Source organism: Rana temporaria, chromosome 2, assembly GCF_905171775.1.
Source record: "Rana temporaria chromosome 2, aRanTem1.1, whole genome shotgun sequence".
Lineage (NCBI taxonomy): Eukaryota > Metazoa > Chordata > Amphibia > Anura > Ranidae > Rana > Rana temporaria.
Genome location: NC_053490.1, coordinates 439,113,934 through 439,132,266, shown reverse-complemented (window position 1 = coordinate 439,132,266; position 18,333 = coordinate 439,113,934).

Genomic DNA, 18,333 nt, shown 5'->3' with positions numbered 1-18,333 from the left:
CTGGGGATGTAACCTCAGTAACCCCTGCCAAGTGTGTCCACCCCAGCAGGTCCCCAGTAGAGGACCGCGATGGCGTGGGCCTGTCAAGATCAGGGAAGAGGGTGTTATTGAAGTCTCCTAGGATTAACAGTTTAGCTGGACAGTACGGGGTAATCCTCTCCAAAATAGTGTACAGCACTTCCGGTTTGAAAGGTGGTGGGATATAAACTCCTACAATAATATACCTTTGCTGCCAGGCTGTCAGTACCACAATTTCAAATCTGCCATGGGGGTCAGTATGGACCGCCTCAAGTGCACACGGGAGGGATTTGTTTATCAGAATTGAGACCCCCCCTGGCATATGAAGAATACGTGGCATGAAAAGTTCTCTGAACCCAGGGCTTTTTCAAAACCATCAGTTTGCCACCCATCAAGTGGGTCTCCTAAAGGATCAGTATTTGAGGGTTGTGCGCCCTGACATACCGGAACATCCGTGCCCTTTTAAATTTGGAGTTGAGGCCTCTGACATTCCAGGATATCACCGACATCGTTCTCTGATTACGTGACGCCATGATCCCAGGGGAGAATCGCTAACTGCAGGGTGAATGAGTCCCAAATGAGTCCCACTTGATGAGCGTTTTTAGAGCCAGAGCCAACCACACATAACATATAGAAAACAGTACAACTTCCCAAGCACTGTGTGCTTTTCCTACCGGAAACCCGACACCCCCAAAAACACCGGGGGTGGACCGGGAGCCGGTCTATACCCAAAACTGCAAACATTGCCTACATGAGGCTCAAAGTTCCAGGGAGGATCCCTGTTGGTTTCTGGCTTGTAACAGCAGGCGAGGGTGAGGGGACGTGTATCCCATCACATCCGCAGGGGGACTGGATTATCCATAGATGCACAGTGTCCTCGAGAGGGTCCGTTGAATTAGCAGGATGATCTTTGCCTGATTGACCCATCGTTGTCGGCGTGTGTGTCCACGATACGAGGTAAGATTACCCACTCCCCTGGCATTGGATGCACATCCCCGGGTGTCTTGTGTGTTAGATCTGCATGCTACAGTCATGTTATCTTTCTCGAAAGATTTATAGTACCTAAAGGATTGGAACACTGAATATTTTTATGAACTTATATATGTTTTTATGATTTAAGAAGGAGCTTGTGATTATACACACACTTCCTACATCATCACCATATGAACTATATACTCTCTGTCTGTGTTTGGTTTCTTTATTCTACCAAGAATTTATATGTAATTATACGAGTGATTTTTACACTAAGCACTCATCTTATTGTAATATAGCCAAAACAGGAAGTGAGGGAAAATTCCTCCAAAGTGAGGGAATTCATGCTTGTCACCAGAACTAGTGTCCCCATTGGAAGATTTCCTCTCTATTACTGTTCTGGGGACAGCCCAAAATTTGGGATTTTCTTTCACTTTCAGTGACAATAGTAAACATGACAAATAGAGGGGTAATTTGCCCTAACTGGGGCACAGACAGTGATTAAAAACCTAAAAGGTGTTCTAAACTGTCTCCACTCCCTCCAGAAGAAAATTACCCTTTAATTATACATTAAAGGGGTTAAAGTGGAAGTAAACCCTCCTATTGTTTTCAGCTGCCAAGGAAGCTACCATCTTGACCTTTGTTTAATCTTCACGTGCCATTATGCTGCACATGTGACCAGTTATGACACCAGCCATTGGATGGTTTGACAGTTTGTTTGAGAACACAACCAATGTGGCAGTTAGCATTTCCGGCATGCCGGGAATTTAACTGTTTTTTGAAACTGTTAAATCAATGGGTTTATTTCCACTTTAAGTAACAGGGAAGGGCTTTTACTATTTAAAGCATTTTTTTTTTTGTTTTTTATTCAGTAGGCTTATAACAATTATCAGAATCTACACCAAAGCGAATATTGTTAGTCAGAATAGAAACTACTGATATTGTAAAGAAATATTGAGACTACTTACAAAAAAGCTAGAGAGAATGGGAAGTTAGGCAATTCATTCCTCATTTTGAAAGTTTGAGGGACATTTTTTCTGTGTAAAATACGCTGACTTAGCACCAATGTCCTTAACAAAAATGTTACTACTTAATCACACCTTTTTAATCACAAGACAGATATCTAAACTGTCAGATTCAGGCCTTGTGTACACAGCCGTTGCTTATGCAGCAAACGATTCATCTGACCTGCTTTATCTACAATGCAACACATCTCCCATAGGACAAGGTGCATCCAAAGAAATGCAGCACAATGCAGAGCAGGTTAAACAGAACTGTCACCCACACTATATACAGTGGGGCAAAAAAGTATTTAGTCAGCCAACAGTTTTGCAAGTTCTCCTACTTAAAAACATGAGAGAGGCCTGTAATTGTCATCATAGGTATACCTCAACTATGAGAGACAAAATGTGGAAACAAATCCAGACAATTACATTGTCTGATTTGTAAAGAATTTATTTGCAAATTATGGTGGAAAATAAGTACAGTATATGGTCAATATCAAAAGTTCATCTCAATACTTTGTTATATATCCTTTGTAGGCAATGACAGAGGTCAAACGTTTTCTGTAAGTCTTCACAAGGTTGTCACACACTTGTATATTGGCCCATTCCTCCATGCAGATCTCCTCTAGAGCAGTGTTGTTTTGGGACTGTCGCTGGGCAACACAGACTTTCAACTCCCTCCAAAGGTTTTCTATGGGGTTGAGATCTGGAGACTGGCTAGGCCACTCCAGGACCTTGAAATGCTTCTTACGAAGCCACTCCTTCATTGTTTGGGATCATTGTCATGCTGAAAGACCCAGCCAAGTTTTCATCTTCAATGCCCTTGCTGATGGGAGGAGGTTTGCACTCAAAATCTCACGATACATGGCCCCATTCATTCTTTCATGTACACGGATCAGTCGTCCTGTTCCCTTTGCAGAGAAACAGCCCCAAAGCATGATGTTGCCACCCCCATGCTTCACAATAGGTATGGTGTTCTTTGGTTGCAACTCAGCATTCTCTCTCCTCCAAACACGACGAGTTGTGTTTCTACCAAACAGTTCTACTTTGGTTTCATCTGACCATATGACATTCTCCCAATCCTCTTCTGGATCATCCAAATGCTCTCTAGCAAACCTCAGACAAGCCCGGACATGTACTGGCTTAAGCAGGGGGAAACGTCTGGCACTGCAGGATCTAAGTCCCTGTTGGCGTTGTGTGTTACTGATGGTAGCCTTTGTTACGTTGGTCCCAGCTCTCTGCAGGTCATTCACTAGGTCCCCCTGTGTGGATCTGGGATTTTTGCTCATCGTTCTTGTGATAATTTTGACCCCACGGGGTGAGGTCTTGCGTGGAGCCCCAGATCGAGGGAGATTATCAGCGGTCTTGTATGTCTTCCATTTTCCACCATACTTATTTTTATCTACTTATTTTCCACCATAATTTGCAAATAAATTATTTCCAAATCAGACAGTGTGATTGTCTGGATTTGTTTCCACATTTTGTCTCTCATGGTTGAGGTATACCTATGATGACAATTACAGGCCTCTCAGCTTTTTAAGTGGGAGAACTTGCACAATTGGTGGCTGACTAAATACTTTTTTGCCCCACTGTACATAGAAGCAGGCCCGTCGCTACAGGACAGGCAAAAAAAACAATTGCTTGGGGCCCCGAGCTGGCCTGGGGCCCCCAATTTCCTCTTCCCAGGCTGTAGTGTGGCCAAGCTCCTCTTCCTTTCTCCTGGAGTCCTGTCAGTCTGGCCGGGTACCGTGCGTGGTACAGGAGATTCAATTTCCTGTTCCCGGCCGGACTGACACACTGAGTGCTCACAGGAAACTGATTCTCCTGTACTGCGCGGTACCCGGCCCGGGTACTTTCTGAGAGGGGACTGGGGACCCATAATGATGTAACACCGGACTGACAGGAGGAAGAGGTGCTCCGCCATGCTACAGCGGCTGCCTACAGGGAAGAAGGGGAGGTGAGAATAGAAAAACATAGGGGGCTAGATTCACATAGATTAGCAGATCTTTAGATCCGCGTAATCTATGTGATTTACGATCCGCCGGTGCAATTTATCGAGGCCAGTGCAGTATTCACAAAGCACTTACCTCGAAAATTGCACCATCGGATCGTAACTTCCGCGGCTAGGGGGAGTGTACAATTTAAATCAGGCGCGTTCCCGCGCCGATTTAACTGCGCATGCGCCGCCGGCGAAATTTCCCAGTGCGCATGCTCCAAATGACGTCGCTAGGATGTCATTGTTTTCGGCGGCTACGTAAATTCCGGCCATCCGTATTCCCGATCGACTTACGCAAACGACATAAAAATTTGAATCTCGGCGCGGGAACGACGGCCATACTTAACATTAGCTACCCCTCATATAGCAGGGGTAACTATCCGCCGGAAAAAGCCGACCGCAAACGACGTAAAAAAAAAGCGGCGGGCGGGCGTTCGGTCTTGAATCGGCGGTTCTCCTCATTTGCATATCCGACGCGTAAAAAAACGCGACGACACCTAGCGGCCGGCGGTAGATTGCAGCCTAAGGTCCGACTGGTGTAAGTCACTTACACCAGTCGGATCTAAGGTTGATCTATGCGGAACTGATTCTTATGAATCAGTCGCATAGATCCGACCGTCGGATCTCAGAGATACGACGGCGGATCAGGAGATCCGCCGTCATATCTCTTCATGAATCTGGCCCAGGGACTAGGGAGGGGGGGAGGAATAAGAACATGGGTGTAAAAAATTAGTGTATCGCTAACGTAGGCTTTGCGTGCGGGGGGGTGCTTGGGGGCCCCCATTTTGCTTGGGACCCCCAAATTCCTTCAAACGGCCCTGCATAGAAGCATAGAAAAGTGACGGCAGAAAAAAGACAGAGTAGTCAATTACTAGTGATGGGGCGAACACCCCTGGGTTCGGTTCAACACCAGAAGAACTTTCGCACAAGGGAAAAAGTTCCTACCCAAACCCAGAAACCTAATAAAGTCTATAGGACCCGCACTTGAAAAATCAGTAGTCCCCATTTTTAAAGCTTATATGCAAGTTTTTGGCCATAAAAAGGTAGGGGAGCCTGGGTACTCCCCTGGGGAACATGTATCAATGCAAAAGAAATGATAAAAAAATATTGTTTTTAACCACTTGGCGACTGCCTTCCACATACATACTGCAGGAAGGCGGCTCGGCTGCACAGACCGACATACGTATAAGACAACTTTTTAACACATTAAATTCTTCTTAAAAGTCGGGGGTTGTCTCATACGCCGGTACCTAACATGCAGACTCTCAGTCAGACCGCGGCTCAAAAGCCGCTCCTCCTCCTCGTGCTGTTCTGTGATAGGCGGAACACTCAGCTTCCCAGCAGACACTGTGTTCAGTGTTCCGCCTATCACGTATGCCCTCTCGTCCTAGACTGAGGACGAGAGGGCATCTGTGATAGGCGGAACACTGAACAGAGGCTCTGCTGGGAAGCTGAGTGTTCCGCCTATCACGGAACAGTATGAGGTGGAGGTGCGGCTTTTGAGCCGCGGTCTGACTGAGAGTCTGCATGTTAAGTACCGGCGTATGAGACAACCCCAGACTTTTAAGAAGAATTTCATGTGTTAAAAAGTTGTCTTGTACGCCGGAAAATACGGTATTACTTTAGGAAAAGTAAGAATTAAAGCGGAGCTCCACCCTAATTGCAACATTAGCCTATTTGTACTGCCGACATTACAAATGTTTAAAACTGAGGTTTTTAATTTTCAGATCTGTACAGTACCTTTAGTTTGATGAGGCTTCCGGTCTGCACAACTGCGGGTATTCTTCGGGCATTGTGTCACTTCCCGTACCACGCAGTGTGCTCTGGGAGCTTCTCTCATAGGTCCCAGTGTTCATTGCAAAGCTTTCATACCAAATCTCACGCGATTTCCAAACCAGGAAGTAAGCTGTGAGCTGTGTGTGGTGAGGTTATACATTATGCTGTGTTTACATCAAAACAGGGCGGTAACTTTGCATAACGACGCCTGCCATTGTGATGGCAACACAGTAGTTGATGCCGCTACTCCCCGTAATTAGTGCGCATGAGCGGGATTGAGCGGCGCTACCAGCAAGTGGCTGCTTGTGGGCTTCCAATGCCCACAGTTAAAATGGGAACGGCGCTGCGACTAGAGTATAAGTGTAAATCGCAGACGGAATCGGTAATAAGTGGACTCTGGTCACCAAATAAGTGATTTCTTCTAATCTTTACTATTAACGATTGACCTACTAGGAAAAAAAATGTATGGATGTGGGAGATCCGTTTTAACTGTCGGAGATAATATTTCCTTGTTTTTGTTCATGCTTCTATGAACACAGAAGAATGTGGATCACCTTTTTTTCCAACATCTGCTGGAACTGGCTTGATGTCCTGTAGCACAATTGGAGTGTATCTTTCATCTCCTAGGCTTAATTCCAGACCTCAACTGTCACTTACATCCAACGGTTCCAGAACTGAAGGTGGCTGGGACCCCCTAGGAGCAGTTGTGCCAATTTAAACAGCACATGGAACTCAAGCAGTTGAGGGCTTGTGCACACAAGGATTTTAACTTTGTGAAGGAAGTCGGAGCAGTATACATGCACAAATTTTCCCCATGGAGAAAAAATTACAACCCTAGGGTTACCTCAGGAATTGTTAGGGGTTCCTTGAGCTGTGGCTGATTGATCTGCTATTTGATGGTGCCTGCATATTTCCGGGGGCCAACACCACTTGGCTATGCCAGCTGCATTGCACCAGTGATCTTTTTATGTACGTGTATGGGTGGAATTCTTCCCCACTGGTAACCAATGTAAGGGGCATTTTTCCTACTAATGCCTAAATAACTGGTTTTAGCAGGGGTTCTGCTGACCTGCCAAATTATTTCAAGAGGTCCTCTGGGGTAAAAAGGTTGGGAAACGCTGGTATAAATATTGGAAAGATGGTATAAACAAACTCTCCCCCATCTGTATTATATGATAGTTTGCACAGCATCTGTAATAAAGATAACCTTGGAAAACTCCACTCTCTGTATAATCGCTAGCTACACAAAAATCATTCATCTTGCAGCCAGCTGTCAAAAATATGTTGTTAACCTTGCATGCCAAAATAAAAATTGGATCCAAGGATAGAGGACAAAATGTTATGCAAAGCTTGACATTTCCTGTAAATGACAAGATGACCTCCACCTTTGGACCTCTCTTTTTGGTCAATGACACCACTGATTACATTAAAGGATTATTAGGGAGGGACAGAACCAAGTGTGACTTTTACATGACAAGCCAAGGTTTGCATATGATTTCAGATCCAGATCTGATTAATTTATATGAAAGGAGCCGTTACCTCCTTTACAATTACCCAATGGTGTGAAACAGAAACCATCTGGTGCAATCAAAACACTGACTTCCCTCAAAACACATTACTTCCTGTTTTTTCCAGGTACTGACAAAAACTTTATTAACAAATACAACTTTAAAAACATACTTTTAAGGACTTTAAGAATACAGAAAATTCATTGGTTGGAAACTCATAAGGATAAAACTTTTACACAAGTTCATTGCAAACATAAACAAATTAAATAATAAAAAAGAAAACAGTGACGTAACTTCCGGTGTCCGTGGAACGCATGCCGTTAGCGGCGAACCTGGAACTAACTGATGCCTGTTTTGCAGAGTCGTCTCGTGAGTGGTGTTTATGTATTATGTATTGAATATAGTACTGGCAGTGAAGAATAAAGGGGTAGTGCTGCGCTATGAATGGGGAATGGGGTAACGTGCAAAGGAAGTGTGGCAAATCCTTATGTATGGAAAAATATACTCTGACTAGTGATCATAAGTAACAATAATAAAGAATGGTAGTGGTAAATTCTAATAAGTAAATAACATCAAAATAAAATGTGCTACAATGCAGCCAAGGCTAGCTGCCAAAATGTGAAGTATTACAAAGTGACAGTGCAAGTGTCATATAAAGTAGTAAAAAATGTACTGATACACAATGGGGTGAACAACGTGCCAAGTATAACATACAACGTGCCAAGTATAACACACAACGGTGATTGTAATAGACTAGATTAAATGTCCAGGCAGCAGATAACTGTAAACGGAACAGGCAAAGTCCAAAATAAAAGTGCTGGTGTAGATGCCAAAGTGACGTGAAGAAAGGTTGATTTCAGGTGTTTTCTTCAGAAAAAGTGAGGATGTCCCCTTACCTTACTGCTGTAAGGTAACAGCATAAAGACCCAGGTACACTTTTCTGGTCATGTCCACATAAGTTATCATCCAAATGGGCTGTAATGGGAAGGGTAGATCCCTCTCGATAGTCACATCCAAACAGGGACAGTGACTCGCATCCAGGGAGATAAAAAGTGCCAATAGTGTAGTATCGTTTAAAAAAAGGAGTTTATTCAAACAAAATAAAACACTGGGTACTCACATTGTTGTGATAAAAAACAGGCATATAAAAACAGGGCGTTCGCCGACGTCACCTCACTAGTCAGAGTATATTTTTTTCCATATATAAGGATTTGCCACACTTCCTTTGCACGTTACCCCATTCCCCATTCATAGCGCAGCACTACCCCTTTATTCTTCATTTGTTCCTGGTTTGATACACCATCCAGTGCAGCAGCTGTACCCCTTCTCTCTCCCCCTTCCCCCACTCTTGTGGTAAGCGCGGTAATACTCACCCCATCATTCATAGTACCGGCAGTACTTCACTATGGGCCAGATTCACTAAGGAGATACGACGGAGTATCTGAGATACTCCGTCGTATCTCTCAGAGTATCTATGCGACTGATTCATAGAATCAGTTACGCATAGATAGCCCTAAGATCCGACAGGTGTAATTGTTTTACACTGTCGGAACTTAGAATGCAGTACCGCGGCCGCCGCTGGGGGGAGTTCGCGTGGTAAACCAGCGTCGGGTATGCAAATTAGGAGTTACGGCGATCCACGACGGTTTTTCGCGTTCGCTACGTCGCTGCTAGTCTAGTTTCCCGTCGCAAATTTAGTCGTTGTTTTGGGTGCCCTAACTTTACACAGCACACGTATGTGCTGTATAAAGTATGGCCGTCGTTCCCGCGTCGAAATTTAAAAATTCACGTCGTTTGCGTAAGACGTCCGGGAATACGGAAGTACGCTACGCACGTCGCAGATCGAAAAAATGACGTCACTTTGCGCAAAGCACGGCGGGAATTTCGAAACGGAGCATGCGCAGTAGGTCCGGCGCGGGAGCGTGCCTAATTTAAATGGCACACGCCCATTTAAATTACACGGGCTTACGCCGGAGGCCGCCAGCGTAGGTTTTCATTGCAAGTGCTTTGTATAACAGGCACTTGCGATGAAAACTTGCGGCGGTGTAACGTATCTACGATACGTTACGCCGCCGCACTTCTACGTGAATCTGGCCCTATATGTTTTTTATCTTTTGTTTTCCTCAGGCCACATGAATTACTTCTATGTAGGGTTCTCTCAGAGTCCAGATTCAGACATCAGTTCTTTAACCACTTCAATACAGGGCATTTTCACCCCCTTCCTGCCCAGGCCAATTTTTCGTTTTCAGTGCTGTCGCATATTGAATGACAATTGTGCAGTCATGCAACACTGTACCCAAATGAAATTTTTATGTTTTTTTTCCTGACAAATAGAGCTTTCTTTTGGTGGTATTTGATCACCTCTGCGGTTTTTATTATTTTGTGCTATAAACAAAAGACGAGCGACAATTTTGAAAAAAAACACAATATTGTTTACTTTTTGCTATAATAAATATCCCAATTTTTAAGAAAAACAAACATATTTTTTCCTCAGTTTAGGCTGATATGTATTCTTCTACATATTTTTGGTAAAAAAAATCACAGTAAGTGTATATTGATTGGTTTGTGCAAAAGTTATAGCGTCCACAAAATAGGGAATAGATTTATGGCATTTTTTTTTTTTTTTACTAGTAATGGCGGCGATCTGCGATTTTTATTGTGACTGTGACATTGCGGTGGACACATCGGACACTTTTGACACATTTTTGGGACCATTCACATTTATACGGTGATCAGTGTCTGGTGGATCGGATCTGATGACAGTCAGATGTAAACAGACAGGTGGTCCGTATACATCCGACTGCCCCATAGAGAACAACGGGCTGTGTCCGTGTCCGCTCTGCACAAGTGGAGCGGACACGGACCTGTCACTTGCATGCTCAGCTGTGATTAGCGTACAGATCCCCTGCTGAGCAGATGGAACTGCTTGGTGAAAGGACCCTAAAATAGGAAAAAGCAGAAGGTTTGTTCTATTGCAAAACCCTCAGAATAAATGAACATTTTGCCTGTGATCACCTCCCACCCAATTCATCACACCTTCCTACCACAAAGCCAGCCATGGAAACAGAAAGTTATAGTGTGAATCTAGCCTTAAAGGGAACCCATTTACTGGTGCAATCTTCATAAGGTATTATACCTGTGATAGTGTGCAGAAGCTGCAGCATTAGCCATTCATGTGCTGGGTGTACACACAGTCTGACAAAGAAATCTTATGAAGATTGCACCAGTTAAAGTGGTTGTAAATCCTTACAGACCACTTAGACCTACGGGTAAGCCTAGATTAAGGCTTACCTGTAGGTGCAAGAAATGAGGGCGCCGTTAGTGAAGGCGATCATGCCGTCACTGCTGGCTCCTGTGAGCATGCGCGGAAGTGACGTCATCGCTGCTTTGGCCAGTCACAGAGCTGGAGCAGCGATACCCAGAAGTCACTCTGGGAGAGATGGCGGCGTCGGAAGAGGCGAACGAGAACCGCTGCATGCATACTAGCTCATTATGCCTTTGTCTTGCAGGCTCTTTTTTTTCTAGAGGAGGGTTTACTTCCTCTTTAATGCATTCCCTTTACCTCCAAACCTTATGTTTCCATAGCTGGCCTTGTGGTATGAAGGTGTAATATGATGGGGGGGGGCATGATCACAGACAAAATGATCATGGTTGATCTGAGGGCTTCATTTACCCGTCCTCCCAGAATCATCACCCCTCATGGGGACTGGGGACTTTTACTTTTGTGGACTCCACAATACTCCACGTACACTGTGAGATCATGATGGGATGGGATGGGAGAAGGTCATGTGTTTGCAGCGGGAGAAAAGGGAATAGCCGCTCCAGGTGGGAACCCAGATGAATAAATATCCTCCGTTGCAGACAACTCAGGTGCAGGCAATGCACTTAGCAAAGCAGGAACAAAGATTGTCTCTGGACAGTCGCACTCTGAACAAATTGTAGCCTTTTATTAAAAGAAGGACAGCACTACAAGTCACAGCAAAAATAAAACCTGACTACTGACGCATTTTGCACTGAAACTAGTGCTTAGTCATAGCTAAATGACTAAGCACTAGTTTCAGTGCGAAACGCGTCAGTAGTCAGGTTTTATTTTTGCTGTGACTTGTAGTGCTGTCCTTCTTTTAATAAAATGCTACAATTTGTTCACAGTGCGGCTGTCCAGAGACAATCTTTGTTTGCAGCGGGAGCCGAGAACCGACAATCTGGGCTTGATTTACTCAAACTAGAGAGTGTAAAATCTTGGACACACACAGGATAAATGCCCAGTATGCATGTAGCCTTACACAGCACACACCATTGCACATGTATTGTGTGAACAAGGCACATAGAAAACAATGGCATTGATCTATGCATATCACCGTAGCTCAAAGGACATAGTGAGGGCAAGCAATTACAGATCAATAAGGTTCTTCAGTCACACTGCCTCTGTTGTCCTATCAATATCTGGGAGGTTGTGAGGGGACCACTAATTTAGGGTGACCAGACATCCCCGGTTTTGTCCCTGGATTGGATTTGAACAGGGGCTGAGGAAATTTCAATGACAGTCAGTGCAGAATAAAATAAAAATAAGGGGGAGGTTTGTATTTTGTTTCATTATCTGTGCCCCTTTCTGATGATCGTGGTCGGAGCGGAGGGAATATTTCTTCCGTTTCGGGTGCACACCTGTTCCGCTCCCGCTCACATGTTCTTCTGCCTTGGCTTAAGTCCCTTGCCCTCCCTAGTGGAGTGATCTTCCGCCAGGGAAAATCCACCCAGTAGTAGCCGGGGCCTGGAGAGTAAGGTTTGACAGGCTGTGAGGCGGGCGCCTTAATAGCATCATGGGCCCCTGGGCAAAGTAATGCTCTGGGGCCCCTACAATGGAGACAGTGCAGGTAAACAGACATCAAGTAGGTAGGAGGTAGGGGATATCTAGAGTGTAGAGGGGTCAGAGTGCTGGGGGAATATCTGGGATGTAGAGGGGCAGCCCGGGTTCAAGGACCAGTTGCTTTGGGAAAAAGGCAGGGGCCCCCATGCAGCTGGGGCCCCTGGGCAGTGCTTAGGTGTGCCCTCTCATTAAAACAGCCCTGGGCGGCGGTGGCAACGGGCAGAGAGTCGCTGATTGCCGCCATTACTAGTAAAAAAAAAAATATGTACCCGGATTTTAATTTTAAAATCTGGTCACCTTACACTAATCTGAACTCCCAATTTGAAGGAGCAGTGAGCAGCCGGAACAAATTAGTCCCGGAAGAGTGAAATACTCATGACATTTTGATTACTGATTTCAGGAAACGCTTTTAGCAGTATAATAAACTAATACGGTTGCAACCTGACTGGCGATTGTGGTGAGTAACTAATAAACTTTGATCCGGTGACAGAGTCTCTTTAAACATTGCCTATATTGATAATTATAAGGAAGTCCAAAGTCGGTAGGTCTTATGATTGCTCTGTACAAATGAATAGCCAAGCAAGATAAGACCTTTTTTTACAGGAATTGGTGCACTCTGTCTGTGATGCCACAATGTTTTGTTGTGACTTTACCATATTTCTGGATAATAATGCCAAACACATTCAAGAGTGGTTTTATAAATAGCAGAATTATGTCCCCTCTTAGAACTAGAGGCTTTTCTTTTTTTTAAATGATGCAGACTGTAAGGCACTTCACATATCATGACTATATTATCAGGTGTCAACAGGATATCCTAAGGAAATGCAAGAGTTACATTTCACTAAAGCCTTGAGCAGTGGTCAGCACCAAGTTTTGTAAGTAGTCTCAAATTAATATATAATGCAAAGACTTATGCCGCGTACACACAACGTTTCTCATGACGAGAAAAATGCAATTTTTTAAATTGGTCATTAAAAAAGATTGTGTGTAGGCTTTAGAGCATTTTTCCTGACACAGCATGACAGCATATACGTATGGGAAGGCTCCGCCTCCCTGCCCAATCAGGACCGGTTATACTATAAAAGTAGGTCTCCTCCCTTACCGCAGTATTCTCTTTTTTTTCCTCACTGCTACAGGCGGTTATGCTACTGCTAGAAAGCAGGAATTTTTCTTTTCCCTCACCTTGCTGGACACTTCCGGCCAAGCCACACAGGTTCATGCCTCTCCTGTGTCGGAGCTCCCCGCTGTACAGGCAGACCTGAACGCCTATATGGGGGAGACCTCACCCCCAGCAAGATACAAAAAATGGTGTGCAGGTACCTGGTCTAGGAAGAACTATCCCAGAGCAAACGCGAACGGCTGCCCACTCGCAAAATGTCGGTGGTACGACTTCCGGGTACAGCAACATGGCGGAAACAGGACTTCCGGTGACATACAAGTCTATGGATGGCCGGCCGGGTGAAGCAAGATGGCGGCTGAAGAACTTCCGGTCAGGTGAGACGCTTGGGGGGGGCCCCAGAAAGAGGAGCGCACGAGATAAAACTCTAAGAACAGCTTGTACACAGAGCACAGCACAAGGTTAGTGCACCAGCACAGTTACCAGTTGCTACAACATGCGAATCGGGATACAGGTAGGAAACTTACACACTGAAAGTTTCATGTACCAATGATATGACAAGTAACTAAGTAGGACTATCTATGAATTTCAGAATCATGAGCTCTCCTAGAGACCAGCCACGTATCTTAAGGTGAGGGCAGGTAGGTATGTATGTCTGCATGACGTATCCTTAAAAAGAGTGCATTTACTGATTGGCTGTTAATCTGTTTCAGCCCGCAGTTGCCACATTATTCCTCCAAGAGCAAGGAGACACAACACAGACATGCCTCAAGCTCTGAGAGATCAGCAACACACTCTAAAGCCTGCGATCAAAGCCGGCACAGAATGGAACATACTTAGCATGGAGATGATCTCTGTGTAGGATGTGGAAGAGTGGCCCTTTGAAAATGTTGTGTAAAGCCTGTTTGCTTGAAGCAGAAACAGATAAGGAGGCTGAGAAGGCTGAAATGATCCAAATAATAAAGCAAACGGTTAAAGAATCTATACGTAATTCAAAACCAACAGCCAGTGGACCCAGAGGGACAAGCAAGGGTCAAGGTGCGACCCAAAGACCTAGAGACCCATCCCCAGAGTCGGATTCTGGGGAGGATTCCCAACTGGATGACACAAAGCTAAGTTTTAGATACTCGGCAGTGCAACCGTTAATAAAAGCTGTGAGAGAAGCACTTCAGTGGGAGGAAGAAGTGGCTCAACCCGCGAAAGCGAGAAAGTATTACCCACAATTAAAGAAGACAACGCTATCATTCTCTCTCATAGAGGAGGTAAAGGAAGTGATTCAGGAGGAGTGGGAAAAGGTGGACAGAAAGGGGTCACCTGTCAATAGATTTATGCGTATGTATCTCTTTAAGACAGAGCACATACATAAAGGGGGAGATACAGTGGGGTGCAGACATGGCAGCATCCATTGAGTTGATAGACAATATCATACAGTCTGGTGACTACGTTGGAGAAGCAGCAATTGATTTATTACATTGCTCAGCAAGGGCCATGCAGTCTTCGGTCATGGCAAGAAGAGTTCTATGGCTTAAGCCATGGAAGGCAGATACCTCATCAAAAATAAATTGGTGACGCATCCCCTTTAACGAGACTGCTCTGTTCGGAAATATGATGGATTCAGCAATATCAAAGGTGACAGGGGGCAAATCAGGGCTGCTCCCACAAGATGTAAAGCCAAGGCAGAGACGCTTCCCGGGGAGAAAGCAATACTCCAATAAAATAAGGGAGTTCAGACCCTTTAGGCCTCTCAAAGAGTACAGAAATAGCACAAAGCCACCTCAGTCAACAGTGGCATGGATGCCAAAGTCAGGCGCAACGTCGGAACAGCAGAAACCCTTTTGAAGGTTTCTCCGTCCAGGCAGGAGCAGTGGGGCCAGACTACGCAGGTTTGCTTGTGTCTGGACGGATCAATTTAAGGAGTCTTGGGTAACAGAAGTTGTCCAAGCAGGTTACCGCTGGAGATTTCTATTCCCTCCTGTGACCCCACATTTTTGCCCCACACGTTTACCTCAAGACAGATGGAAACATCAGTTAATATTCGAATATGTGCAAACACTACTTCACAAGGGTGCAGTGGAACCAGTGCCAGTACAAGAACAAGGGCAAGGTTTCTATTCACCACTTTTCTTAATTCAGAAGAAGACAGGCGACTTAAGACCCGTATTGGACCTGAGAGAACTCAACAAGACGATCTCAGTTCAGAGTTTCAAGATGGAGTCATTGCAGTCAGTAACGCAAGCCCTCACAAAGAACGAGTGGATGCTATCCCTCGACCTGAAGGATGCATATTTGCATGTCCCAGTACATGCACAACTGCACAAGTACCTAAGATTCGCGGTGGCAGACCAGCATTTTCAATTTGGCCTAGCATCCTCACTAGCGTTTCATTATTTGGACGACATTCTATTAACAACAAAGGACCCACAAGTCCTTTTGAATCATCATCAAACGCTAATAGACACACTGCAGGAATTCGGGTGGCTTATCAATTGGGAGAGGGGCCAGTTGGAACCGACTCAGAGAATACTGTTTTTAGGGGCAATCCTGGACACCCGCAAAAACACGGTGGAACTTCCCAAACAGAAGATGGTAACCCTACTGAACAGGTTAGAAAGTGTATCCAGGAAACAATACCTGTCGGCGTCAAGTTGCCTCAGTATCCTGGGGACACTCTCCTCAACAATCCCAATGGTGAAGTGGGCACATTGGAGAATGAGAATATTTCAGAAAGGTCTCCTCAAAACAATGGCAAAGACGATCAGTCAGACAAAAAAATAATTTGACTTGGGAAATAAAGAGGTCCCTGGACTGGTGGAAAGATCCAGTAAACCTTCACAGGTGTCACCAATTAGTAACAGATCCTCCTCACGTAATAACGTCGAAAGCCTCAGCATCAGGGTGGGGAGCACACCACAAAGGGCTGTTAGCGCAAGGCAAGTGGAAGTACAGACGGAAGGAAGTTTCCAATGTCATAGAGTTGAGAGCGGCCTTGTGTGCGTTGAAAGCATTCCAGACACAGATCCAGGAGAAGAGAGTAATAATACAAAGGCTAGTGTATGTATTTCCTCCGATCCCCATAATCTTCAGATTACTCAACAGAGTAAGAACACACTCAGGGACAGTCTTAGCAATAATCCCAATGTGGTCACGCAGACCGTGGTTCCCACTGCTGCAGTCATTGGCAGTGGACCCACCCATGCCTCTCCCGAATATTCCCGACCTATTACAACAGGGTCAGGTAATGCATACAGACCTGGGAACCCTACACTTAGCTGCCTGGAGGCTGAAGGGAAAAGGCTAACAGAAGCAGGACTTACCACAGAGGTGGTAAAGACACTATTGAAGGCAAGAACATCCACCACTAACCAAACCTATTCAAGAATATGGGAAGTATTCAAATCTTTTGCAGAGACACAACAGTTTAATCCCAGAACACCTTCAGAACCACAAGTTCTAAGCTTCCTTCAGACGGGTGTAGACAAAGGTTTCATTGTCAGCACACTGAGAGTACAGGTCTCAGCCCTATCAGCACTGTCGGGAGTAAAATGGGCATTGTAATGTCTGATCCATCAATTTCTGAGAGCATGCGCGAGAATTCATTCTGTGGAAAGATCGTATGTCCCACCATGGGACCTTCAATTAGTGTTAGACCTTCTATCACAAGAACCCTTTAATAAAGGACAGTTTACAACGCTGGGAAACATCTCAGCAAAGGCAGTGTTTCTCACGGCAATACCCTCCGGCAGAAGGGTGTCGGACTTGCAGGCCCTAAGCTGCAAACCACCATACTTTTGTCTAATGACGGACAGGGTGGTGTTTCGAACTCTACCACACTATAGACCGAAGGTCAATACCTCATTCCATATAAACCAAGATTTGGTACTTCCAACATTTCTAGCAGACACAGCAGGGACACCCCATAGTTTGGATGTTGGATCTGTCCTAGAAACCTACATAGAGATTACGGCAACATTCAGAAAGATGGAAAACCTATTCGTCATATATGAAGGTCACAGAAAAGGGCTGGCAGCATCTAAAAGGACGCTGGCGTCATGGCTAGTCAAGGTCATAAGGAGAGCTTATGTGGCGAAACATCTAGATCCTCCAGCAGGGCTTAAAGCGCATTCCACGCGGGCGATGGCCCCATCATGGGCGAATTTCAGGGGAGTCACCCCCGAACTCATCTGTAGGGCCACAACTTGGGCGACCTTTAATACATTTCTAAACCACTATAAAGTGGATCCGGCGGCTTTAACAACAGTACAGTTTGGTCGCGCGGTATTACAGGGAGTGACATGAAGTAATGTCACAAATAAGCAAAGATACATAATAGTATATGTATAAAATAAATAGTACAGCATTACCCACCAGTCTGGTCTGGTGATTTGGTACATCCCATACATATATGCTGTCATGCTGTGTCAGGAAAAGGGAAAATGTTATACTTATCTAACGGTAATTTTCCTTTCCTGATGCAAGCATGACAGCATATAGGTCCCCTCCCGAAAAACAAAAAAAAACAAAAAACATAAACATAAAAGGTTGTGAGTATTCAAGAAAGGCCTTTCGCAGTGATAATAAATTATGAGAATACTGCGGTAAGGGAGGAGACCTACTTTTATAGTATAACTGGTCTCGATTGGGCAGGGAGGCGGAGCCTTCCCATACGTATATGCTGTCATGCTTGAATCAGGAAAGAAAATTTACTATTAGGTAAGTATAACATTTTCCCTTTTCTCAATCGAGAAAAATGGCCATTAAAAATTTAGAACCTGCTCTATTTTTTCTATACGTTTTTCACGTCATAGTTTTTCTCTTTATGAAAAGGTTGTGTAGGCTTTAACGACTTGGAAAAAAATGCGCTTGCTCAGAAGCAAGTTATGAGAAGGGAAATTTGCATAATCAGCCCAAAGGGTGGTGCCATTCGAATGGAACTTCCCCTTTATAGTGCCGTCGTACGTGTTGTACGTCACCACGCTTTGCAGGCTTTAGAGTAATCACTTTGTTTTTTTCCATGGCATGAAAAACGGTAGTGTGTACGCGGCATTATAAATAAAAGAAGGAAAAGGCAAAAGAAACAG